This window comes from Cygnus atratus, chromosome 1 (assembly GCF_013377495.2).
Source record: "Cygnus atratus isolate AKBS03 ecotype Queensland, Australia chromosome 1, CAtr_DNAZoo_HiC_assembly, whole genome shotgun sequence".
In the NCBI taxonomy this organism is placed as follows: Eukaryota; Metazoa; Chordata; class Aves; order Anseriformes; family Anatidae; genus Cygnus; species Cygnus atratus.
Genome location: NC_066362.1, coordinates 94,855,579 through 94,883,024, shown reverse-complemented (window position 1 = coordinate 94,883,024; position 27,446 = coordinate 94,855,579). Strand labels below are relative to the sequence as shown.

The 27,446-nt window shown below is 50.6% G+C and overlaps 1 protein-coding gene across 2 annotated transcripts in view; it reads right to left on the bottom strand.

Annotated features, from left to right (window-relative positions):
• Positions 1-19,667, bottom strand: part of BOC (BOC cell adhesion associated, oncogene regulated) — a 47,269-nt gene extending 27,602 nt beyond the window's left edge. The window contains exon 1 of one of the 2 annotated variants that reach the window (XM_035540481.2): positions 19,219-19,667. The gene's annotated coding sequence lies outside the window, so the exon portion shown is untranslated. The remainder of the gene's footprint in view (positions 1-19,218) is intronic. The other variant, XM_035540480.2, reaches the window with a different exon arrangement.
• Positions 19,668-27,446: the final 7,779 nt, after the last annotated feature.

Below are 27,446 nucleotides of genomic sequence, written 5' to 3'. Positions count from 1 at the left end.
CCACCATAAAGAAAAACTGCCTTCTCGTTTGCACTCCTTTCAGCAATGACTTGTTGCTGGGATGCAAAAGAGCACAAGTCCATTTTTCTTGGCCTTTGAAGATTGTATTTAAGAGGGGTTTTACCTTCTTTTTTTTTAGAGTTTGGGAATAAATGGGAGTTTTTACTCTCTATTGCTGTCACTCAAATGCTTCTCACCAGCAATAATCATTTTGGTTATGGAAGCACGTCAAAAGCCTCTAGGACTCTCTGCTGGGACAAATTTCCCCTGGAAAACATGTTACTGCTCCAAAAAACACAAGAGGAAGCTTGAGGGCACCAAAATGAAGGGACAGAGATGAGCACCCACAGAAAACACCCCGGCTGGTGCCAAGCACCTAGGTGGGGCACGGGGTCAGCCCTGGGCTCAGCACACAGCTGTCACACTGCCCCACATCCCGATGCTTTTTTTGTTGTTTAAGGTAATTTCTGCACACCCTTTTGCCCCATTTATCATCCCAGCAATAAACACTTCTCCAAACACTGCTATGCTCAATGCAGCCCCACCACCAGCGCTTGCTGGGCAGCAGCACCCACATGCCAGCTGCCAGTGCTGTGGCACGGTGTCGGTCCCTCGCCAGCTCCCTGCTCTTCATCCTCGTCTTTTCACGCTCACGTCCGCGCCAAGAGGGCCGGCACGTCCGCGGAGCCGGAGGCACCTCCCCGGCCCCTTCACACAATGAGCACCAGCAGCAATTCCAGCTGCAAAGTTTGCTTTCCTTGACACACAGTTTACTTTCTCCATTCCCCCGCATCCCGCCCCTACCACTTACCCCTCACTCCAAAAAGGCGCTCTCAAACAGGCTTAAGCTTTAAACAAATAAGGGTTTGGAAAGCAGCAGCCTGCTCCTGTTTCCCTCCCCACCGCCCCTGCTCTCCCCCCGCCTCCACCTCGGAGCAAGGGCGCAAGCGGCGCTGGCAAGCGCCGCGCAGGCACAGAAAACAAACACGTGGAGCCGAGCCAGCTGTGAAGTTGGATTTGGCGCACGCTGTTTGCGGGAGGAATAAAAGCACATGGGAGAAGGGGGAAGAGGAGAAAAGGGCAGAGCGGAGGGAGCTGGGGGTGCCCCGACACCAAGGGAGGAGTGCGATGCATTAAAAAACACTGGCATGCACGTGAGGGTCTGGACGTAAGGGTGCTGCTCTCGTGCTCTGCGTGGATGCAGCTCTCTTTTACAACATTTCCTGAGCTATTCAGCATCGTGCTTGTCCACCCCTTCCCTAGCGTGTTTTTGCACATGCTTGCCTCCCTTCCATGTATGTTCTTGATGCTGCACGTGAAAAACAAATATGCTTTTACCCCCTGGGGCTCACTCAGCCTGAGGGTTTCCTATCCCCCACGCTCACGGTGCTGCAGGGGGTCAGCTCCGCAGTGCAGGGATCACCGACCCAACTTCCCCTAAGCCTCGACCCAACTTCCCCTAAGCCTCAGCGGAGATTACATGCCTTGAGGGCACGCATTCACCCTAATCCTCATCGCCAGCCTTTTTTTTTTCTTCCCCCCCCCCCCCTCAAGTGTCCCTTTCTGAAAGGACTGCAGACAAAATATTCCTCCTCTTACACCCCATTTCCCAGGGGACGTCTGCTCGGGTATTATTCGACTCTCACCGGTACGATCTAGCCATGGGAACGGCATTTGCAGGCGTGAGGAACGGACTACCTACAGCCTTACGTCAATGCCGGATCCACGCCGGCTTTCCTCCGTCTCTCTCCTCTCCCAGTCATCTCCAAATGACACTAAACAGAAGCCCGTGCACATTGCCTGGTTTGGGGTAGAATCCAGTGATTCGACATGGTTTGCCTGTGGTTTCCATCCAAAACTGTAAACCAGCCCTGGTTATTTTGGCAAGCCCTTGGCTTGGAGGTGGTAAGGAAACCAGCAGTGCCCAGCTGGGCCAGCAGCGGGACAGCCCAGGCTGGCCACTCGGCCCCCTGCAGGCAGATTTCCAGGGGTCTCATTACCGCCCCTGAAGCACAGCAGGATCTTTCCCCTCTCCAGAACCGCCGTAAACGCTTGTCCCTCAGCATCGCTCCAAACCACCAAGCTGACCACAAGATACGGTACTTTGACATCGCCCCTCCTGCGAGCCACGTTATGGACATCTGGCTGCAGCCAAGGAACATAACTTACCCTGGAGAAATCCTGTGATTACTTTTTTGTTCTCAGATTGGATTTACTGGGGTGCCAAAATGGCCGTGGATCACTGCAAATAAAGCATTGCTTGAAACCACACAGCCCACTCTAATCGCTTTCTTTTAGGGTTCAAATTCTGTAAAACGAAGAGGGATAGCAACTCGGTCACGGAGGTTATGACTCCGCATTTCTGGAATCAGCACTTCATCTTTCGGACAAAACACAGCCCTACCTTGTGCCTCAGCGTCCCGGGCTGCAAAAACAGGAATAGCAAACCCCAGCCGGTGCAAGCAGTACGTGCGTCAGACAGCTTCGGATTCTCAAGTGCTAGACAGGTATGCGGTCTTATTATTTATACTGCTTCCTGGTAGCCCCAGGATTTCTGGATTAGTAAAGTACAGATGTCAGCATCCTAGGGTTACGGCTTCATCAGCTGAACCAAGCAGGGAGGGGCAGGCTGATTACAACAAGGGGAAAGAAAAGAATTTGCACCACACACAAAATATTGCGGTTAAGGGAGACAACATCCAAGAGATTATTGACAACAGAGAACAGGATAATTCAGTGGGCCTTGTCAGACTAAACTTTCCGTAATCACAGACTCCAGGGAAAGTGTTTGTCAAGCAAACACTGCAACATTCAAACAACATTGAGCTACAAACATTCAAACATCCAGCTGCCAAGAACTAAGTAAACAAGGAAGGAGAAGCAGCAGAGTCAACGTGCCACCATTTGCCAGCGCCCCATGGTCGGCTGTCGCAGCCCACCCGAGGCCATCATGAATCCAGGGGGCTGAGCTACAACAGGAAGACCACCACTACATCAGCTGAACGAGAAGCAACTCATGCCTTCACAATATTGTCACAGAGCCAGGTAGGTGCGGGCAGAGCAGTATGCGTGGGCTCAGTGGATATTTTCCTGCAGTGCCTGCATACACATGCAAACACCAGGGCAAGTGAAATGGAGCCCAGCTCCAGGCTGAGGGGAGATGGACCAGCTGTGGGGGAACACTGTGCTAGGTGCTGCAAGGCTAAGGCCACTCTATGTGCTTTTTATTTAAGTGGCAAAAGCCAACAAGAGGGAGGAAGGGGAACCTTGACTGAGGAGGCAAAGGAATTTTCTTTTAGTCATGCAGTGGAGCACAGGAGGGAAACTTTGCTCTCCTGCTTCCCACTCAAGAGCCTGTCCATCCGCCAGCGCTTCCCATCCATGGTTCACAAGGCTACTGAAAGGGGTATGTGGATGACTTCAGGGGTCCAAGAAAAGGGATGAAAAAATGTAAGTTCAGACTTTCTGCACAGGAAATCGTACACATGAAATTTCCAACTAGGCCTACAGACCTCTGTAACCCATTACGTCTAACCACACACATGCTTCTTCTGTCCACTTGCCTCTATTTTCCTCCACCCCATCCTGACAGGTGAAACCAAATATCACAGATATTCATTTGCTACAGATCAGGCCCCTCTTGGCAGCCTAGAAAGAAGTGTGCAAGACACAAGGCATGTTTCAAGGCCAGTACTGGGCACATTGCTCCTGGTGACCAGTGTGTCCACAGTGGTGCTGCTGTAGCCATGCCTTAGCGCATCTGGGACCATCTGAGCTACGTGCAAGAGACCAAAAATTCACACATTGCTGCTACAGCTGTTGGGGAGAAGAAGCTTATGGTCTCCAGACCAGTTACTGACACCTTCTTTGGAGATGAAGGTCGTGGTTATGTTCAGGAGGTTCACGGTGGGATTAAGAAAGCTATTTTCCTCCTAGCCGGATGAAAGGGGGTTATGAGAGATCGGAGGGCTAGAGAGATTGCTGGTCCCCATGAAGAAAGACCTTTCAGGTTTAGCAGCCATGAACAGTGACTCTGCCTGGGCGTACACTAAGTGACATTTATGCATTTCATGTCATCAGGGTGTTTATGCCTTTGGTCCAGGTCTCCATACCATCAAACTGCCCAACACCACAAATCAAGCCCTGGATTTTTTTAACCGGGAGGTGCATGACCTCCTTTGGAGACCTGACACAAGTGCTGCAAGAAAACCTCGTAATGAAAAGATCTTGCTGCTTTAACTTTCCCTTCCCTGTATTCTCACCCCCAGCTACGGGGCAACAACCCCGGGGCAATTAAATCAGCAGCCCATGCACCATGCAATATTTGTGGCCCAAGGCAGTCGCTAGTACAGCAGAACATGCCTGTAAAAGCTTTCCACTCTGCCATGCCCTCTAACACCACAATTTTGCTGCCCAGGAGACTGGCTGGAAACAGAGGAAGGGAACCAGCACGGGCCTCCCAGTGGTCCCCAGTGCCACCACAAACTATGTGGGGCTCGCTGCAGCCCCTCTCCCAGCAGTGCCCCCCTGGCAGGGCTCCTCTGGCCCCAGGCGCTGAAGGACAAGGTGTTTCCAAAGCGTCTTGCACAACGTGAGGCCTCCTGATGGGAACAGCTGAAGCAGAGTTCAGCAGCATCCCAAATCCCACCAGGTGCTTCTGGCAGGGCAGGAAACGGCACAGCGGTCCCGACTCCCTGTGGGGAGAGTGCTGATTTTGTTTTTTGAACAGCAACCACACCATTTCTGGATCCTCACTGATAAACAAGCACAGATTTTTCATCCACTCTGTTTTCCAGCAGCAAGAACCTCGGGCTGCCGTCAGTACTCAGTCACAACAGCAGACTTTGGCTTGGGACTGCTCAGGTCACCTGGGACACACAGCACAACATGGCCACATTTTAGGACTACGACTTTGGAGCTTCCCTGCATGACAGAAGTGGAACGACAAAGGGTTAAAGCTGGTATAACCTCAAAACCGCTTTTCGCTTTCCAAAGCAAGAACATCTTTGGCAGGGTCCCCATCTGGGAAATGACATCCCTCCCTCCCCTCACTTCCCCCTCTTCTCCCCCTGAACTCAGAACAAAGCATTGCACTGCCCAACATGTTCCTCGACCGGTTTCATCTTGGTCCAAATGCTTCTTGCGTTTTAACTCCTGCCAAAAAGAAATGCATTAAAAAATAATATAAAAAAAAGGCATGTGTGGGGCAGGGGGAGAGGAAGCAGAGAGAGTAGAGGGAAGTCATTAAAATTGAATCTTGATTAGCTACCAGTGGTGGAGAAAGGAAACAGTGGGGAGAGGAGATTTTTCCCTTGTGATATGTCACATCATCTTGGGGCCAAAACCAGTGGGCCCAGAGGAGATGAGACTTCTCCACACAATCCTCCACCTAGGCCCAAACCTAACTTGCTTTGCTTTTCCAGACCGTCACCAGAAGCAGCATCTTCTTCCTCAAAATGTTTTCCTGCCTACCACTACATACATTTTTCACCACTCCCGTAGCTGCAGCTCTCCTGGATAGTAGGAAAGCGGCACCCAGGGCTGGTGGAGACCAAATGCTCTTATCTCATTGTGCTGGTCCCGGGGCCACACATTGAGCATTTTGCCCCAGAAGGATACTTCTTGTTGCCGCAAGGCCAAACCACCCCCCGAGCCCTCACAGGCAGAGGCTTGGAGGACACAGCCCAGCCAGCCGGCCTGTTTGGTGGCCTTTCTGCCTTCAGTGCCAAACATGAAGGCCTGGCCTCAGCAAAGCCACAGGGAATCCTAGAGGAAACGCAGCCTGCAGGAGATGGTTGCACATTCTCTGAGGATGAGCTGGATGGGCCAAGAGATGAGCCCCAGACGGCTTCTGTCTCCCAAACAGACACCCTCCAGCCAAAAATACAAAAATCACATCAGTTAAAGAAACATTTAAGGAGAGGGAAAAAAAAAATCACCACAGAAAAAGCAAGCCAGTTTGGAGAGTCTGCAGATCTTGAACCCAGGGACACGCAGAGGATGTTTTTTGTTCCCTCAGTACAAAAGCCCTTGGGTTCCCCTCCTCCTCCTCATTCCCGCATTTCCCCACCGGGGCTGTCAGAGACAGTTCAAGGCTCCTCAGCAGCCCGGGCAAAACCAGCCCTGGCTGCCCCTGGAGCACAGCCAAAGGGCGATCCCCGAGAGCCCCACGCCTGGCGCTGGAGGCTGCCGGGCCCTGCCGTGGTCACGGCCTCAGGCTCTGCGGCTGGCACCCGGCGGCACGTCAGGAGGGGGAGAGATTGACTCCTTTTCTTTAAGTATCTCGTTACTGGTATATTTTTAAACACAGCTGGCCGCAATTTTTTTTTCAGCAAAGCCACAAATAAATAAATACTTTAAGGAAACTTCCTGTGATCCGAAAACTTCACCTACTGCTCTAGCCTTTATCAAATGGCATTCTCTCTCTGGTATGTGTAAGCTCCACTTGCTGACACTTTCCCTCCCATAAGGACCAAATCCATTGAACCGTGGATAAAATTTCAGGATTTCATTGCCTGCATTGTTTGAGATTTTAACAGCCAAGCACCCTCCTGACCAGTGTGCCAATCTCATTCTTGTCCCATCTTATGGCCTTCTATTTGTCTTGCAAAAGGTGGTACCTTCTCTCAAGACCCAAAGATATCCCCCAATCCTGTTTGCAAAATACTTCTCCCATTCCTTGTGAGGGTACCACCTGGCACCTTGACCTGTCTTCCTCTTTGCAGATCCTCCCACCTCTCATCAGCTCTCACTCCTCCATCCTTGTCAACTTGTTTTAGAGAGTAATCTGTTTCTACAGCTGTAAAAAAAATATTCAAAACCACCACCTGTCGTGACGTCCTACATAAAATAGTAAGAATTACAACAACACCCACCACCTTCTATTAGCGATCTGTTAAGGAAAGCAAACAGCCACCCACTTGTGAAGAAGTCTGACAGGGGAAGCAGCATTTCTCCCCTAGCCCTTCCCCTGTCTGCCAGACAAAGCCTGTTTAGCAGCGTCTGTGCGAGACTTTGCTGTTACGTAAATAGCAAATAATGTCTTGGAGCCAGCTGAGAAAAAAGGTCCCCAGCCCAGGGCCCTGCACACAGAGCAATGGAAGTGCTTGCCCCCAAAAGGATGGCTTTCCACAGTGCTTCTCGTTTGACCAGGATGGTGCCCATTAAACCCTGAGAAAGATGGCTCGGAGCTCCAGGCCTCCTCACCCCAATGCTAAGCCACTTCTCGTAGCCCAAAAAAGGAAACAAATTCACGACCAAATTGCTTCCAATATTTTTTTTTCCAAGCTATTGTTATGTGACTGCATTTGGAAGTAAGAGAGAAAAACAAATGCATGACTGTGGTCAATGTCTGTGCTAGAATAGGGGAAGAAAAAAAAAAAACTAAACCAGAAAACCAACAACCCAATCCTTGCTTTATGTGCTTAGTCACTTTTGGAGAGGACTGTACCTGAGGAGGAGACCAGGCAGAAGCAGTGACACACCATAACCAGCCACCAGGCCCTGGGCCTCGGTGGGCTGACAATGGGAGATGCAGAACAGACAGGAATCTACCGTCCATTTATTCGTGTATGTCACTGAGCACAAGAAATTCTTAAAAGATACAGCCTCTAGTATTTGCTCAGTTGTCTACCAGGGAAAAAGAAACAAAACTCATTGGGTCTTCCAAAGATCCTTACATTACCTGTCCAGTAAAGGAAAATAAGGAGCAATCGATTCTCTTATTTTACGGAGGTTCTTTTAAGACAACAGTATTAGGTACTCTACAGAACTGCAATAAAAAGACATCCTCTGCCTCAAAGAATGTCTCTCTAATTGCTTACAGAGACTGTCAACGCCTTCTTTGAGAAGGGAAGTCTGTGACTGTCCCATAGCACCAAATACCCCTAGAAAAAACTTTCACTGTTCCGTGCAAAGTCATCTGTGGACCAGCTCAGTCAGTACCTACCCCAACACCATCCCCTCCAAAGTAGGTTAAATACTGTCACTTGCTACAGACCACACAGGCAATATGAAAAGTGGGAAGGAACAAAGACTTTTTCCTCACTCTGTAGCAACTGAGAAAACTCAGCTATACAAGGGAAATCCAATCTCAGACATATCAGTATGGAAAATATCAATCGTTTATTAACTTGCAAAAATGCCGTAAACTCTTTTAGGATGAAAAGTACCCCTCGGTTTTGAGGAAATGCTGCTCCATGATTTCAAGTCCAGTTGAGCATCTGCCATCCTCTGTTTAGGGATAGATAAAGCAAAGCATTCTCATGTAGTCACATCTACAACACACTTCAGGATTTAAGTCTCTCATGAAAGAGATAAGCTATATAAACATAAAGTGTAACAATGGGACAAAAAGCAGCTTCCAGAATTCCCTCTACAAGCCTAATAGGGAAATGATGATAATTTCCCTCTGTGCTTCTCGCCAGCTGAAGTCTGTCTGTTTTCCAGCCCCCCTGCCCTGCCGATAACAAACATCTGTTAGGAGTGTCCTCCCTCGTGCAAGAGGGGAACAGACCCATCGCAGCCTCTGGGGCTCTGTACCTCAGCAAAGCCCCTGGGGAGCCCCTGCTATAAAAGCCACAGAGAAACCTCTGCCAGCTTTCTCTATTGACTACAGAAGTGTTACATGGAAAACGAGTTTTTTTTTTTGCAGCCCCCAAGTAAGGGCCTCAGTAGTTAAGAAGACCTTAAGAAACAGCACGTGAGGAGTCTGTGGTGGAGGCGACCCCTTGAAGTCCACCCCAAACATGACTTTCTAATGATCTCTATTTTAGGATCTGCCTTCCTATCCCTTATCTACCAGCAGCTTTTACTTATTGACTGATTCAGCAGAAAGCCCTGGAAGCTCAAGGCTGCAGGCTCCCAGACAAGGCTGCCTTGCTGTGGCTCAAAAATGTCCTGCTGAGGCCTCCTGGCCTGCCACATGCCACATCTGCCAGCCCTGTCAAGCCTCTCCTCGTGCCACATGAAGGGATCTGGGTCCACACGAACACCGCTGAGCCCACACAGCATCACGAGATCAGAAATGCTGAGAAGGTTGCCTCTGAACCCCTGGGCCCCAATCTGTGTGGCAGGAGGGAAGCAGAGCCATGGCTCCCCTTTCCAAGGAGGCTGGTCTGTCTCCAGTAGCGGCCTCCGGGGGGGCTGCAGCCTTGCCTGCCTGGGCAAGGGCTCCCCGAACCCGCTCCAACACGCCAGCACCCCGCGCTCGCCCTGGGTCGGCAAGGGCTGGGAGCACCGCTCCAGCAGCGCGGAGGCACCGCCAGCGGTTCCTTATCAGCCCTCCCCAAAACAAGTAAGGACAGGGGCGTTTGGGATACGGTCCAACAAGCCTTGCTCAGCCCCGGCACAGGGACCTCAGGCAGAAGAGGGTAAATTAAAGCCAGGAAATTAGGAAGGAGGGAGGCGTGAGGGCCCAGCAACAGCCCCACATCCTTTAGGAGGCAGCACGCGCTCGGGGAACGGGAGCGCATTTGAAGGACCTGCTGTAATCCCAGTATCATTTCCCATTGCCAAGTCCGAGAAGAAAACAGAACTGAGAGGGATGTGTATGCTGGGAAGGAGGGAGATGTTATTTTCACTAAGCATGAGGAGAGATGGGTGGCACAACCCATTTTTTTTTTGATATCTTCCCCATCCCACAGACTGCCCAATCCAGCTGGACAGAAACGAAGGCAACAGCTACGTTGGTGCCACCTCGCAGACTTTCATGCACAAGGAGCAACCTGGAACCAACAAGCACAAAAGAAAAAAAAACGTACCCATGCAGCTGTCTGGCCACCACCCTACCACTCCAAAGGCACTTACTGAGCCAGGGAGTCACCTCATCTAAGACCTCTGCTGTTGTTAAGTTATTTAGCTGGTGGAGGGCAGAATGAAACCCGCTCACAAAACGGAGGAGTCCTGCTTCGAACAGGCTCCTCGCCCTGCAGAGCAAGGGAAGGAGTCATCTCCTCATCCAGCCACAAAGAGCCCTTGGCAACACAATGCCATTAAAACACGTTTCAGAGCATTCCTCTATGCAAGGAGCCTCTGACTGCAGTGGAGGCTGTTGCTCACGCAGCAGCAGGACATGGCCACAACGGCCCCCAGGAGGACTTGCCCGTAGCTCTTTGCACACAAACAGGTGCCAGAGGAGGACGCCTGTGCAGGCCACACCCCTCTACGTGCTCCCCAAAACAGTGCTGCAAATCAGACCAGAAAGGAGGGCTGAAGCCATGCTATCCCCCTTGAGAGATGGTTCCCCATTTCTCTGACAAGCCAGGCTCTGCTCATGTCCCACCGTTGGGGTCCACAAGGGTGCTCCATCCCAGGCTACCTGCACCAAGCAGGAGCTGGGCTACCATCCAGACACCCAGCATGTCCCCAGCCCAATGTTCAACATGGTCCGGAGCTCTCAGGAAGATCAGCTCTTTTATTTCTACTGCTCCTCATCCCTCCTCCTGCACCTCCCTACAACGCACGGTATTTCTGTGCTGACTGCAGTGCGGCAAGCAATGCGTCCTCTTGCATGTAGGCCGCAGCACATGGGCTTGGCTTTGGCAGTGTCTGCTAGAGCTCATCCTTGGCTCATGTACTAAAATTAAGTGCCTCCAGAGCAGGAGGAGCATGGTCCCAGACCCCTCAAGAAAGAAGGCACACAGTATTTATGCAGCGAGATCGTTTTGCTTGCAGCACGCACTTTTATTACACTGACTCTCAGCTCTCCCAGGTATCTTTCAAAGCACCACAACCAAAAACCAGCTGACAGGAGAAAACCAAAGTCATTCCCTTCCCCTCAGCAACCCGCTCTTGCAGCACTCCACAGGGGCAAGACACAACCAACAACGCCTGCAGCACCAGGAGCTTCATTTGGACAACCACTCACTGGAGCCACCGTCCTTCGTTGACTGATGCGACCTGAGGGCTAACGAAGATAAGACTCTGTTATGGACAACTCTCAGCTGAAGAGAGCTTTGAGGAAGAGTAGCCCTAGTGATGCTCTTCTGAAGAGGAGGGCAAGGTGGAGGATGCAGCACAGGGCTGGGTATCAGGCAACACGGTGTCCATACTAAGCTCCAGCCTCAACGTGCTGAGTGACCCCAAGGCACACAAGTCCTTTCTCATGCTTTGTTTTCATCTCCTGTCCTGCTTTTGTCTTACTGTTTCAAAGCGGGAGGTAGGAACTGTCTCCCGCTACAGGCTAGCACAGTGTCTAACGTGGCTGGGTCCCCATCTCGGTTAAACCTTGTAGACACTACTAAAATACAAATAATAATTTAGGTTTTGGAATACAGTGGTGGCGTGGCAGGCCTTCCTCAGGCCTTCGCCCAGGGAGCCAGTGTTAAGAAACCTCTACTTATCTTCAATGCTTCAGCTACGCAAAAACTGGGTTACAGTCAGATTTTTGTGGCTGCTGAAATTCATGCTTGTTTGCTTGGTCACTCATTTGGGAAATTTTTGGAGAGGTGGTTCTTTGAAGTGGCTCGGATGTTAGGGGTGTCCAAAGCTATCCTAGGGGAGGCAGATTATAGGGCAGAGAGCAGGTTAGGTGGTCAGGCATCAATGATAAACATGACTTGCCACTTTGCTCTTGCCATCATCCTCTTTGTGCTTCTTCTCCCTCCTCCCCAAATCTGCAGCCAGACAATCATGAGGAAAACCCAACAACTGTACATATAGCAAGTATGTTCCTGCCTAGCTTAGTGCGTTACGTAAATAGTTGACCCTTGCTTGCACAAAAGACAGCAGACTCCGTGAGGCGATCAGCAGGGTCCCACAGCTTGTACTGCGTGTTTGTGGAGCTCATGGGCTGCATGGTCACCGAGCATAGCTGACCATCAACCTGAGACCTTCTCCCTCTCTGCTGGCTGGGAAGAAGTCTCTGACAGGACCTGGAGCTCGGGTGCCAACACACTAAGCTACTCGTGTAATGTTCACCGCTGCTCAGGTGGCCAGAGTGGCAAAGTCCTCAAAAGCAAGTTGCCCTTGCACCATCTAGCACTTTTCCTGTACAGCATTATGGCGAGTGCTCAGGCACAAGTTGGCACACAACGAGCTCTACTCCTCACCTCCTGGGATGAAAAGACCTCTTTTCTTCAGGTCAGCTCCAGCTTTGGACGTGTCCCTGGTGTTGATGGACATATACTGAGCTGCTGGGATGCCTCTCCTAGGAGCCCTCTGCGCTCATAGCTTCTCACAGCCCCATCTCACCCCACAAACATCAAGCTCCAGAGGTGCCCGAGAGCTACAAGCCAGATGTCCAGCTTGGCCAGCTGAGGGGTAAGGAAGTCCCCACAGGGATTCAAAGCCTAGTAGATATCAAGCCCTCCTCCTGGCGGAGTCCCACAGCTCTGTTGCAGTCTGGCTGGCCAGGACCCCACAGGGAGCTGGTTATGGGGTGCTCCTCACTGGACTCAAACCCCTTTACAGCTGGGGATTTACACCACCGTGCTCTCCTTCTACTCAGATAGCTCTGACTTGGAAGCTGCACTTACACTGTTTGCAAGCCAAGATGTGCCCGACAGCCACCTTTGAACTAAAGAGCATATTGCCATGCAAGAGTAGGTGGTTGGGAATAATCTGGGCAGCTGTTATACTTGTGACAGTGGGACCGTCCCACAGACTTGCCAACTGTGACCTCGTATTTAAAAAGCGAGGGGAGAGCTGTCTGGTCCCGCAGCGCACACCTTTCCTTGACTCTCCACCATACCATTAAGTCACCCCAGGTGCTCTTGGAAAATCCCACCCAGCGCATTTTTGAAAACATCTCTTGACACCATGACTCAAACCCACCCCTTCAATCTGACAGTGCTTGGGTTTGTTAAACAAGCAGCTTTCGGTGGGGGGGGGGGGGGGGGGGGAAACAAATAAATCACATTCACCATCAACTTAGATTCAGGGGGCCCAAAGGAATCACTCACGGACAGCAGCAGGCTCTGAAGAAGGCTCATCCCTTTTACCACCCACGGACAAGGAACGTGCAAGCAAGCACCACCTTCCTGCCCCAGAGGGGACTGCCATCCAGCAGAGGACTGGAGCGATGAGAAGGCTCTCCACATCAGCTACAGCCCAGGGAGCAACTTGGGACAGAAGGCACTAGATGAAGTAAATTATTATTCAGCATCCAGAACACCATTGGCTTCCAAATAATTGTCTATTTGTGTGCGTGCATGCACAAGAATCCTCGTTCCATGGTCTCTGCCAGCATATTCCCAGTACTGCCACTCTCCGGGGACAAGGCCCATACTTGTATTCAATCTTGGTGTTGGATCTCGAACACTAAAGTTTCAGATTTCGTTTTAAAAAACATTTTCTCTGGCAACCAGGCTGTTAATGGATTTGATGTTTTTGCTCTTGCCTCCTACCTACCTTTAAAAGCTTGGCACCAAAGGGCTTCTTTGAAGATAAGGCCAAATTTGCAATTTAAGGGGTGGAACTTCATAAAGCTAGACATGGAGGGATGGAGAGGAGGAGGGAAAAAAAAAAAAAAACAGGAGCCACTTTGCTTGTCGAGATACACACTGTACAGTAGTACATAAGACTACAATGGCTTCTCTGTACCACCGCTGGCTGGAGCCATAAATTTGCTGCAGCTGCAGCGCTGCTACCTACGCTAGACTCCCCACGGGTCACGCTCAGCGAGCGGCTCCTCTCCAGCCGGACAGCCAGCCTGCCCCCAGACCAAAACCAGAGCCCACATCCACCCAGCACGCACGGGTGGACGTCCCCAGAGGCAACCGCAACAGCCTTCCGTCAGGCTGCCAATGCCACAGGAGGCTCTCTGCTGAAACCGACGGCGGTCCTAATCCGAGAGGGTTTTTTGGCAGCCAGCAAAGCCACGGCCTCTGCCGATCTCCAGCAGACCTACCCTCAACACCACAAGGAGGCAGGGAAGGGCCGCTCTCAGGTTTTGCAGGTGGAGAACTGAGGAAACTTGCCCTAACCCCGGCGGAAATCTGGATGCAAAGAACCAAACCCAGCTCTCCTGCCATCCCAGGCTCGTGCCCTAAAAGGCTGGCATCACTAAGCCAGGTAGCTGCTCCTCCTAAAAGTACCAGGATAAGTTACAGTGACATTACCAGAGGAAGCAGCCTTTTGCATATAAATGCTATACTCTAGGCCAGTGCATCCACATTTGAGGTTTATTTCTCAAATGCTACATCAGTAGGTTTGCATCTGCACAAGCTTTCTTAACCATACCAAGCTCAACATCGGTCCGCGGGGCTTCGCCTAACCTGTCCTTTGTTAGTTAGGCAAAAAAAAACAAAAAGCAGCCTCCCTGTGATACCTGAAAGCTGCCAACACAACTCTGACAGGGACCTTCACACCCTTTTCCTCTCCACTCTTAGGATTTAAAGAACAGGAGAAGAGCCTGGTGCACAGCCTTTAGACACAGAAGCTTGTTCAGACTCGCTGGCATCACAGCCAGCGAACACATCCTTGCACTTGGCAGGGCTGTAGGACCACAGCTCTGCACAAGTGCAGGACTTGCTGGCCAATCCCTTTTCCAGAGCAGACCTTGCAGAGCCAAAATGGCATTGCCATCATGGGGCTCGGGGTGAAAGACTTACTCCCTCTGCCAGGCGCAGAAGCTCACAAAAGGTGACCGGTTTCCAAGCCACCATCTGGCTTTCACGGACATACACCATAGCCCCAAACCTCTGTGATCTCAACAACAGCGGGTTTTCATAGCGGCAACACGCTGCTGCGTGGTTTGGATGATGTCCAGCCAGCCTCCGACTCACTGCACGGGCACAAGGTGCAGTCACGAGCCCCACATCCAAAGGGAGCTCAGGGAAGGTTTTGGCCACAGGGCAGCAGCATCCCCAGAGCAGCCGAGCTGAAAGGGAGGGTAAAGCTTGGCTCTCACCTCTGCGCTGGCATGCTGCCCACAAAGAGGGCGAAGAAGCTCGAGCACGTCCCACACGCTCCCTGAAGCACATTTTCCTCCATTGGTCCCACCAGAGCCAAAATAAACTGGCACTGACTCTTGTTCGAGTGCTCCTGTAAGGCACAAGAACAGCCCGAGAGCCCTTCTCAACCACTGAGCCTCCACCGCGCCAGGTGCTCTGCTAACAACTCCATCAGGCACAGCTGAGCCCCTCAGCCTGTTTGTCCTTTCACAGGGAAGAAAAGAGGCCATTTTAATAAAAGGAGCGTGCAGGCTCCTCAGGGCAGGGATCTGTTGTTCCCTGTTTATGTACAAAACCCCACACTGCCTGCGGCAGCTTCAGAACCGCGCGAGCACTGAAGGCTTTTCCCCTACAACAAACAACTCTCCGAGCTCCTCAGCCGGCTCGCTTCCACCGTGCTCCAGTTCCTTTTGTCTCTGCTTTCCACCAGCTCTCCTGCAGCTGTGTTGCTGGAGCCCACGCTCCTGTGGAGAGCAGATTTGAAGATGCCTTACGCGCAAATGTGCATACAAAGCAAATTTTGAAGGCTTCCCATCCTGTGAGCGTTGCCTCCAGAAAACGAGCTTCAAGCGCTGTGCTCAGCCAACGAAGCAGCGGAAACAATGTCGTGTGATTCAGGGCCAAGAAGGACTGAACCAGACACCAGGAAATAAGAAAAGATGTTTGCGATGCATTTTGTCGAACACTTACTCAAAAAATACATTTAGCAAAAAATGGAAGCCAATCTTCACTGGGACCTGCAATCCCTTTATTCATTACTCTCTGCAAATTGTCCTTGTGGCCTAGGAGCTGGAATACTTAACAACCTTTTAAGCTGAGACTGACCACAGGAGCACCAAAGTACACAGCAGCAGGTTTTTCCCTCAGGATGTTTTCAGTCTAACCAGAAACAGGAAGTCTCCGAAGGTTTTGCAAGAGAGCTTCTGCGTTGTGGGATACCCCATCCCAACAGTAGACTTTGCAGGGCAAAGCTCTTAGCCTGGGAGGCTATGGCTTAAACCAAGAGATTTGCAATCCCTGGTCTACTATATGCAAGCAGTAATACATCAAAATACCCTTGCACATAAAAGAAGTCCAAGGGAATTGCTCCTCATACGTCTGAGGCACTCGGCGTCAGGCACTAAAATGACTGGCCGACCATTATTTATTGCCAAAGAAACTCGTGTTAACCCAGAGTCACTCTGGCCTACTGCTGCTGGAACTTCTTTAGGGCTGAGTGTCTGAGACTGACTGAGCCCGAGGTCCCTGGAGACCCATCTGGGGCCAACCTGGTAGGTAAGGGGCCCTTTGGGAAATGGCCTGTCTTCACCTGGGCACAGGGAAAGATTTCGGAGGCCCAGAGGAGCATGGCCAAGCAGGTGTCCCCTGGTGTGTCTGAGCTCTGCCCTGAGACACAAGAGACACTGCTGTTGATGGCAATTTGGGTGGCAACGTCTGCCCTGCCACAGCGCTCACCCCACCTGCACAGGGTTCAGCCCCGTTTTCTGCAGGGGGAAACTGAGGTACAGGGCTATGAAGGAAATTGCTTAAGATCATGCAATGGATGTGCATTGGCTGTGGTCACAGTCCTGACGGCTCAACATCCAAACCTCTGCGTCCACCTGAAGAGTGTCTTTCCTCCCCTGTCATTCATCTTTCCTCTCACAGCCCAGGCAGAAGAAGTAATAGGGTTTTCTTTTGCCATGTATGGTCTCAGGCTGTGAGGCCTCTGTGCTCATGAGGACACACAATTAAGGAAGAAGCTGGGAAGCAGTGGCAGGTTGGTATTTTAGTCAAGCATGGTCATCCAATAACAGTGAAGAGAAACAGTAAAAAATCAGGTCTGCTCTAAACAGATTAGTTTTCTTAACTGAGGGAAGGAAGTGTCCCCTCAGCATCTCTGGGGGGAGTGGGGGCAGAGCAGGCTGCTCGCTTCCCAACCCCACCTGCACTGCTCCTTGCTGGGCAAGAGGCTCCAGGCGGCTCCCAAAGGGCAAAATCCGCTGGCCCAGGTGGCCGGGTGGAAGGAGCTGAACCAGTAACCTGAAAGCACAGCACAGCTGCAAGTTTGGTATCGAGGGCTTGGAGGCATGTCTGATGTTAGTTTTGAGGACTGAACAGAATTTCAAGAAGCATGGGGGCTGGGCAATAATTCACCTGTCCTCCGAAAGAGCAAAACTCCAAGCTGAGAGTCTCACACCCGACTGGCTGGGAAGGCCTCTCCAAACACCAGGCACCCAGCTTCACTTTGCAGTGGTGAAGAGCCTCTCATCCTGTACTTACTGGGGATATCGTGTCAGTATTTGATGCAGAAAAGCTATATTTTCCAGACCACAGGGCTACAGAGCATCCATAAGACTTACATGCCAGTTTGTAGCACATATATTCACCTGTAAAAGTTCTCCTTTGCACCAAGCAGAGAAGAGATGTTTGTGGTTTCAGCTATTTGTGCTGGGATATCTCTCAAAGAAAGGTGTCATGGGGTGAGCATGTGTATGTATGAGAGAGAGGGAAAACTGAGCTTTCAAAATCTGCACAGGACCCTTGCGCACTCTGCAGATGAACCTGCCTCATTTTCCCCAGCGGGGAGGACTGCTCTCTACCTGACTCCAACCCTCACAGCAAACACCTCTTGTCTGAGTTGTATTGTGGGATGGGTCTCTGTAATTGTAGCTGGGCGGGGTGGGCTTTTTTTAAAAAGTACGTAGAACAAAACTCCATTTATTTCTTGTCAGAGAATATCACTCACTCAGCAGGGAGCTCACAGCTCTCCCTAATTGTCCTATTTACTTTAGAAGGTCCCAAGATGACTCCCATTAGCAAGGGAAGTTATTTCACCTTCATTTCTTTAGGTCACTTAAATAAACAGAACAAATCTTCATTGCAAACCCGTGAAATGTTTCTGCTGAAGTCCTTGCCAGAGCCATAAACCTCAATATCCAACCCACTGAAAAAAACATGTGCATGTATGTATATATGCATATATATGTAAGAGTCCTCCTTCAAACGTAGGCACATTGAGGCAGTTCAAAACACAAGAAAACGAAGTTAAAGTCCTACTCACAAAAGCACCCACATTCTTCTAATATTTTCCATGATAGTTTTTTAGCCCATGGGAAAATAAACTTTAATGGCAGATTGCGAATTAACATACCAAAAAGATACCGTGGTAGTGATATAGAAATTAGAACTGGACACCAAGAAAATCAAACAATTTTAGACATGCCTGGAATTACGGGCGGGCACACGGTGTGTGTGGAAGCCTGTTATCCCACTTGCATAATGCTGCAGAGAGGTCAAGAGAGTTTCTTTAAAACAAACAAGAACAAAAAAAAACCTTTAATAGACCTGAACTGCCTTTCCCACAATGCCAGTGAAATCACACTTGGGGTGCCAGAATTAGCTGAGGAAGCGCTCAAAGACACAAGATTTGTATTAAACACCTTTTGCCAGCTGGAGGTATTGGGAAAAGTCTATTATTACTTTTCAAAGTAATTATTAGCATATGCAGAGCATTGTAAAAAGTTTCATTTGGACACAGCTACAAATGCTGCATCCCACTTTGTCCCCAGCACATTTGCTATTTGCAGCCACCACCAAGACCTGCCAAAGTTACAGTACACGCAGCAAGGCACACATGCACAAATCCTCCAGCATCCCGCCACAGAGCAGAAAATCACTTCCCCCAACCCAAATCGCTCCTCGTCCTTGCACCAGAGATAAAAATCTACAGTTGCACAAGAGAAGGACTGAAATTTTGCTCACGGATTACCCACCCACGCTTTTCTTTGCAGGAGCAGCCCCTTCACACAGCACAAACCAAAGTGTATTTGGTTGTGTTTGCAGGAGCTGAGACTTGCCTGCAAACTCCCATCTGCTTTTGACAAGAGCTGGAGCAACAGGACACGAAAACATTTTTTTTTTTTTGCACAGCTTTTCCCCCTCCCTCTCTCCACCACACTCCTCGACCAGCCGGTGGTGAGGACAGGGAGATGTCGTGGACCAAGCTTTAGGGGAAGTTTTAAGCAAAGCGCCGGAGCACCGCGGCATGTACGTGCTCCGGGCCCTCCATTAACGCCGCCTGGCCGAGGAGGAAGGGCTGGGAGAGGATGACCCACTCCCCAAATCCCACCTGCCCCAGCACAAACCCAAACCCAGCACTGGCTGGGGCCGGTGGGACATCGCTCTTCTCTTGTCACCTCCTTGGCGCGCCCGCTGACCCCTTCCCAGCATCCCGACAGCAACTTCCCCAACTCCGGCACAAAGCCGGAGGGCTGAGGAGGGGGAAAGCCCCTCGCCCCTTGGCTGGACGCCCCCCTGTCCCGCTCCCCTCCGCTTCACTCACCGGGGGCTCCGGCCCAGCAGTCGGGGGGAACACGACCGTGCCCGAAATTGAGCGAAGCAACAAAGAGGCTTAACTCCAGGAGCTGGGAACTTCCAGGCCGGATCTGCGGGGAATTCAGCACACACACACAGAGAAGAAAAATAATAATAATAAAGAGAGAAAAAAAAAAAAGAGAGAGAAAGGAAAAAAGCCCCTTTTGGGGGGAAAGGGAGGGGAAGGTGGGGGCCCTTGACTTGGGGGTTGCCGGCGGTGTTTTGCGGCTGGTTATATGTGGAGCTGAGGCACGGCAGGGAGAGCAGCGCGGGTGGAGGAGGAGGAGGAGGAGGAGGAGGAGGAGAAGGAGGAGGAGGAGGAGGAGGAGGAGGGAAGGAGAGCGAGGACGCAGGGAGCCAGACCCTCCATACGGGAGACGGCTTTTGGATGACTGAACTCCCAAACAATTCCCTGCTCCGGCTACTCCTGCCCCAGCGCCTCTCCCTCCTCCCCTCCCCCTGAGGAGGAGGAGGGATGAAGAGGAGGAGCCAGAGGAGGGAGAAAACACAAAATTAAATTCCCTTCCCCAAAAAGCAAGGCAGCGGCCGCCTGTTCACCCCCCCCCCCCCCCAGCAATAACAATAACCAGCATCATCTGGACGTTGTCTACCCCGAGGTGAGGCCGCCGGCACCCACGGAGCTGCTACCCGCCCGGCCGCCGCGCTCCCCCCGGCAGGCGGAAGCGGGAAAGTTGGGCCGAAAAGTTTGGCCTGACAAGGAGGGAGGCCGCTGTGGCGGCTGGGGCAATGGGGTGGCCCGCGGGATGGTGGCCGCAGGGCCACGGCTCCCCCAGGGCCGGAGGGGAGATGGCGACCAGACCTCACCACACGAAGCGGATGCCCCGGCATGGGGTCAGGAGGGATGGGCAGTGCCCGCAGGCACTGTGGGCACCAGGGACTGGGGGACTTGGGGGTTTAGGGGGCAACGTTTGGGCTGTGAGACTCTCTGGAGGTAAATATCATTGGAGGTGTTGTGGTAGACCTTCTGATTGACCTTGTCACCCTGTAGGGGCCAAGTCCTGAAAGCTGTGTGGAAGTTTCTCCAACTACCTGTTGGAGAAACCTTCAAGGGGTCAGACAGCTTTCCTACGGGTCTGCCAGCTCACCAGCAGGCACCCGCTGAAGGTACCTATGAGCAACCGTGCACAAGCATGCCCTGACCTGCAGCCTCACAAGCCGGGTAGCTTCTTCAGCCATCCCTGCTCTTTCAGGCAAACCTGCCAACACCGAGCCATGACAGGTTTTTGTGTTACGCTCAGCTCTGCATGTTACATGTCTGCAGGAGAATTAGATCCCTCCTCCAGGCTCTGGCGATGGCTTGCAGGGTGCGACTGGGCAAGTGCCTGTCAACACTGTGTGCCTCAGTTTCCCCAGTTGTGCGAATGGAGTTCAAACATCTCCATAGCTGCCTCACAGACCAGTGTTTGTGAAGGGACCTGAGGTGCTTTATCAGGCAGGCATCACCCACAGACTCATTCCCTCCAGGAGAGGACACTCATCCCGTTTGCGCTGTTGTGGGACACAGGACAGACCATCTGTATCAGGATGTCAAGACACCTGAATCAAGAATGTAGGCAGAGAAGGAGGAAAAGAAATGTCTACGTAGGAGGCAAATTTTTTATGCAGCCAGATGAAATAATGTGAGCCCAACTGTTTATTTCAGGTTGCAGTTTTCCACCAAAGTGCCAGCACTAATATTTTGCTAAATGAACACAATCCCTTCCAATGGAGGTCGAATAGTCTGTGTGATTTTTAGCCAGCTAGTTTCAAGGAAAGTGACTGACTCCACAAATTAACCCACAAATATGGCTTCTCTGAAGGTGATGTGGAAAAAAAGTGAAACAAGAAGGAGAAGACCTTTTCTTCCAATCTTCCCCCTGGCAGATGTTTACTCTTGGGGAAAGTATCTCAAGCACAAATTTAAAAAAAAAAAAAAAAAAAAAAAAAAGCAAGGACACCAATCCCTGGAATTAAACCAAACCAACTCCTGCTCATTGCCTCCCTCCACTCCAAAGGATGTATATGTGCCCAACAACATACAAGCTAGTAAAATTACCCCAGAGGTGCAGGGAAATCCTGTCAAAGTCCTACAATAAAGATGAGTTTGAAACAAGTCTGCTGTCACTGCAAAGTCAGACTAGGATTGTTTATGAACTATGAACAGGTTTCTCACACCTTTGCCATGCACAGAGCATAGATACAAGTGATTTATAGTTTCTAGATCTGATTTTTGTTGTTGTTGTTGTTTCTGCTTGGTTTTGAGTTTCTTGTTTCCTCATTTTATGACAGAGATACTGAAAATTTCAAAACTGATTCGTCTGCATGGTTTCTGGAGTTCCAAGGAAATATGTACTGATGGCTCGTCAACTTGTACATGAATGGGCAGGCTTACCAAATTGAACACAAACTTCCTTCCTCCCCAGCATTAACTTTGCTGTCCAATTATCTTTTAAAGAACTGTTTCCCAGAGTTCAAGTTTTTCTTTTCATTGCTCAGCAACACAGCCCTTAGGTGCTAAATCCATATGTAGACACCTCACTAAGTGGACTAATTTTTACAAGTGCTGAGACCTCTAGCACCTGCCTTATCTGAAAAGCAGTGGTTTCCTAATTTAGAGCAGTCGTAAACTGTCCTAAATTAAAACAGGAATTGAATTAGCCCTGATGAGTTTTAGGCTTACAGAGGTGGGAAGAAAGAGGTGAGGGAGAAGAATTAAAGCTACCCTGTGCAAAGAAGTGCCCTGGGGCTTGTTTCGTGCTAGGGAAAAAAAAAAAAAAAAAAAAAAAAAGGCCAGGATTGCAGCCCCACAGGATTACATTCCCTGTTTATCCACAGGGAGGAGGAAACATGGGGTGCAGCAGCACCCTTCATTTACTATTCTTCCCACATCACTCTAAGAAATGCCTTGGGGATAAAGTAGGAAGCTGGTTCGTGCAACCATATCCCCTGTGCATCCACGGACGAGCTCACCGGCTCTAGTCTGGCACCCCTTTACCTCAAACCACCCACCAGAACTGCCCTCAGGTTGTCATTGACCTGGCTGAAGTTCAAAGCAGTGAGAAAGCCAAAAACCCCTCCTTTAGCCCCATTCCCTAGGGTTTAAGGAAGCTTTTACCATGGGCATTGACCAGACGCAAGCTGCGGCTGGGGGGGACCCGTCCCCCTCTGGAGGTGCTGGAGCATCCCGATCCTTGGCCCCAGCCCTCTGCGATCCCAGGCAAAATTCCCACTGCTGCTGCTGTCGGATGCAAAGGCTCCTCCTCGGGGCCGCAGGAGCTCCAGCTGTTTGACATTGTGCGGAGCAAGGCGGGAGGCACCGAGGGACTCCGCATGAAAGGGCGAGCTCAAAGGAAACCGGACCCTGGCATGTCGGTACGATACGCAGTGGGTAACAGGCTCAGTTAAATTTGCTCATTCAGCCAGCTAAGAGGGAGAGTTTTCTCATCCGCCCTGCTATGTTTAATTCATCCACACATGCCTCCCAATTATGGACAGAGCAATAAACAGAAGGGGATGCTGGGGGTGGGGGAGAGATGGGCAGCCCCCAGCCCCCAAACCTGGGCTCCCTGAAAAACTGTGACTTGCACACTGCTGTCCTGGCTCTTGTCCTGGGGAGGGCCATCAGCACTACTAACTCTGACTCCCTCTAAATTTTAGCCCAAATTTGTGCCTCTCTCTTCTCAGAAACACGTTACAGGAGTTGCATGCACAGATTGATGCTTCCAGGTGTCCATGCCCAGCCTCTGAGTCAAGTGAAACTCCCAGCAAAAATCTGTGCAGCATTCCTGCCCCCATCGAGGCTCCTGGACTTGCTCCCAGGTTTTTCTGTTCCCACAGGAAGCATTGGGCCATGGAGCCAAAGGCAAGGCGCAGAAAGCCCTCCTTTGCAGAGTGAGCTCAAAGCCATGTGGCTGCCTTGTTGGGAATTCATGGTGAGTCTGGTGAGAGAGGACAAGAAGGTAGCAAGGACACATCTCCAGGAGCTGGCCAGTCCGAGGGCAGCAGCCTCCATCCCAAGTGGGGAAGTGAATGGGAAGCCCCTGGTTCAAAGGGGTTTCAGCATGAGTTTTGCTTTGTTTACCCTCTTGTAAAGCTATTTGTTACTTCGATAATCCATAGGAAATGGGATCATTTCTCTCCCAGCTTGTCAAATTAAATAAACAAATAAAACCTTGCTTGGCTGGTGAAAAGCTTAGAAAGGAAAGTGTATTTGTACAGGGATTCAGGGTCTAAGCATCTTTCAGGGGCAGAAGATTAAGAAAGTAATCAGAGAAAGAAAGAAGGAAGCGATTCAGTCATCAAAACTCAAGAGAGCCAAATTAAAGAGGGGGGTGGGACGGGATGACAAGAGATAGGGCCTGGCTATATTAGGAAATCTGTGCTGGAGTAAACTAAACCAGCCTGAGGTCAGTTTAGTTTCACCACTAGGGCCCAAGTCAGGGACACAGACTTGCTTGTGAGAAGCTCGCCCTGATGTCGGACAGAGATATCCCAGTTTGGCTGAGATGTTATTTCAGAATACATGCATGGTGTACGCTTGTAACCTTAGGGGTAAACGGGTGATAGATCTGCCTTGTTTTGGATAGGGGCTGGCAACAGGGTGGTTTTGTTGGTACAATCCCTATTTCAGACACAGTTAAAACAGCATATATGAAAGATTCCCCCAGAAAAGCGTCGTTCTCCTTTTGCACAATGATAGGTATATTGGTATAAAATGTGTTACATAAGGGTATGGCTGTGCCTACACTCCAGGTGTTGCATTATATGCATATGGGGGACTTTCTAAAGAAGTATTATTCTGTTAGTGGTTAGTTCATTGATACGATATATTTGGACTCCAGGGCTCCCTGGTCTATGAGATGGTCAAGTTCACGTTCATTTGTCTCCTTGTCTTAAAAAGCTCAGGAATCTACAGTTGGAGAGATCGTCTTGTGTTTGGGGAGTGCTTTACAATGCACTAAGCATTTCCGGTGGAGGACAGGGTCTTTAAGAAAAGCCTTTGTTAGTTGGAAATAATCCAATGCAAAAGACAAAACCTTTTGCTTGAGTAAGGAGCTCAAACACCCTAAGTAAATAGCCTTTTTTCCCCCTGAGATCCTGCTTTCCTTCCTCAGAACTTCGCAACAACTCTTCTACAGCTTAAAACTCCTCATGCAGTAAAAGCCAATGCAGCCACGTTTGTGATCGTGACCACACAGCAGTGCTGTCATACTGGATGTGGGAAGTCCTGAGCCTGGACACAGGAGCACCACGAACTTGCCGTGTGCAGAAAGAGCTCTTCAGCACCTGCCCTCCTGCCTGTGACTTCATTGCCAAAATCCACCTCAGAGTAATGATAAGGCTGCTGGACAGAACGTAAAATCAAGACCGTGCATTTCCTCTTTCGCTGGGACAGCGATGTGAAAAAGCAGTTTCTTCTCATGCTAGATGAACCACTTTTTTTTTTCTCTGTGGAGATGCTGCATGGAAATCTGGTGCTACCATAGTCAATAGGAGTCTTATTCCCATCTATACAGACTTCACCGGGTTTAGGATTTCACACTTTTTACTGATTCCCTTAATCTGAAGTAAGTCATTTGGGGTTTACAGACATCAACAGCCAAGATAGGGAGGCATCCTAAAGGTGTTCCAGGTTAATGCTGAAGGCTGAAAAAACCCCTTTAGCTGGGGTGCAGTGCCCGAGTAATTACACTGATGATAAATAGCTACCTGTCATGTCTATCAGCAAGGGAGCTTACATTTTAAGGCATGCAGATCTCCTTTACATCACATTCTCTCTTTGTGGCACTCCATCTATTCACCTATTATTTACCCATAATCTCTCCTCCTCCACCGCTTCCCCCCACACCTGTTGCCTTGCCTTCCTTCTTTTTCATTGCCTCTGGGTTGTTCTGCCCCTTGGAAGAGCCCTCCAACAAGTCCTCATCCTGGCCAGCCCCACGGCTGTCCCCGTGCCCCCACCCTGCCACCACCTGCATCCCCAGCGTGAAATCCGGCTGGATTGACCCTGCGCAGAGCACTTTGTGTGTGAGCCGGGGCAGGCTCGCTAGGGCATGCAGTGCTGATTAAAGGCAGCTCTGATGGGCTCTGTCAGGGATCCCGGAGAAACAGCCTGGAAAAAATCTGTGAGCCCACAGCCCAGCCTGGAGACCGTGAGGCACACGGGGAAGACCCCGTGGTGCAGGCAGGTCCCACTCAGCCAGCCCCTAACACTTCATGGGGACAAATCCCATCTCCTGGCCAGGTGAGATTCCTCACCTCCCAAGGAACATCAGCGGTGCCACCCTTCATAAGCTGACCTTCTGCAGCTGTGCCTCTGAGGCTAGCCAAACCCGGGGAGCCTGCAAGAGACTGCCCTAGGAGAGGGGTACTCTTGTCCAGCTCGGACAGACATGTCTCCTAAAGCATCATCATGTTACCAACCTGCCTTTCCATCTTTGTTCATTATTCGTAGTGCGACCCTTTCATATCACCCTCAGCAATATCCCAGCCCTCTGGTGTTTAGACTTGCAGCCCCTGACTTCTGAACTGCTTTAAGTGCCTCTCCTTTGGGTTAGTCTGGCTATGCATTGCCTGCCTGCGTTACTCTTTTAACACTCTCCCCTCCAAAATGCTACTTTTGTCTATGAAAACGAACGCTAACACCCCACTGCAATCTGCGGACCGTGTAAAAGAAAGCTGCTCTTACAGCTCTGTGCCTCTGTGCGCGTATGCCCGGTTTTGTCCTCTCATTAGGCTGTGCACACATACACTCCCGTTGCATGTTAAAGAGCAGGATAGCAAAGCACCTCCCAGGCATTTCTTTTTAACTTTAGAAACCAGGTCCCCCTTTAGAAAAGAGAACCACAGCTGATACCAAGGCTGCAGTGCTCAGGAGTATACAGTTTCTGAGGACAAGGGTTAGATGAACTTTAAAAGGTTATACAGCTTAGTGTTTCTGATCCCTTTTTAATCCAGAGAACAAACTAACCTCTGGGGGAAGAAAAAAAATAATAAAAAAAATCCACAGATTCTTTCACAGAGTGATACCACACAGCAGCCAGCATGTGCTGCCAAATAAAGATCAGCCAAAGCTTTGAAATTCTGCTTTTTTCATTTCTCCCAGCTGCTTTTATTTGCCGCTGTTTCATTTGGCTGCATGTGTTAGATGTTGCACGAGGCGTGAGTGTACGGGGGGAGGACTCAGAGGAGGATGCTGCAACCCAGTTGTGGACCACCTCCTGAAGCCCTGCAAGCCATCGGTGCTCCCAACACCCTTGCATAGGCCAAGACTCGTGCAATCCGTTCCTGCCTGGCACAGGCCATGCCCGCAGGCTCCTTGTGGAAGGCAGAAAAGGGGAGCAATCCTTTCTGTACGACTTGGGGTTTTGGTGGTACAGAAACAGCTCACCTCGTTACTTCTGGGCCTACTTGGGCCTACTGCCTTGGACCACCCCTGCTTAGTGCTTACAGCCCTTTGGTCCTGTCTGTTGGTCAGACAGATAGTCTCAGTTTGGGCCCAGTTCTCCCTCAGCTACCCGGGTGTAGGCGCCCCTGACTTCCCACCGGTGTGGAGGCAATGTAACGTGAGAAGCGTGTGAGGCCCTTTCTTCTGGCCTCCTCTCTTAGATCACCTCCTGCAGCAGCACCTGAAGTTGTTTTGGCGAGACCAAAGCATGCATCAAGAAACTTTTGTAGTGAGCCTGGGCAGATCAAATGCTCTCAGAAGGTTTGCTGTACTGTGCAGGCCTGCAGACCACGTGGCTGGGGTCGCAGAGCAGCAGGAAGACTCGTGGAGGGAGGACGTAAAGCCACCAGGGAAATCCAAGTTGCTTCTGCTCGTTGCGCTGACCAAGCAGAGTGACCCCAGCTGAGCGATCAAGCATAATCTCATTCCCCTTTCCTCTCATCAGAATATAGGGTCAGTTTGCTCAAAGGGTTTCAAGTTATACCAGCTCTCTGGTAGTGAAACTTTCCCATGAGACTGAACTGCGAAGCAGCTTGCTTTTTTTGTGGCCTTTCCTACAGTGTCTCTTGCGTGAGCTGCAATGACAGGGAATTCCCCTCCCACCAGAGCAGCTTGTGCAGCTCCTTGCCTGTCTCTCTTGGTGGGGGAGACATAACAGGAGATATATGGCAGCTCCTACAGTGTGTGTGTGAGGGGTGAGTGATATACTGGTCCCAGTGTCGGACCACGATACTGAGTGATAACCAAAT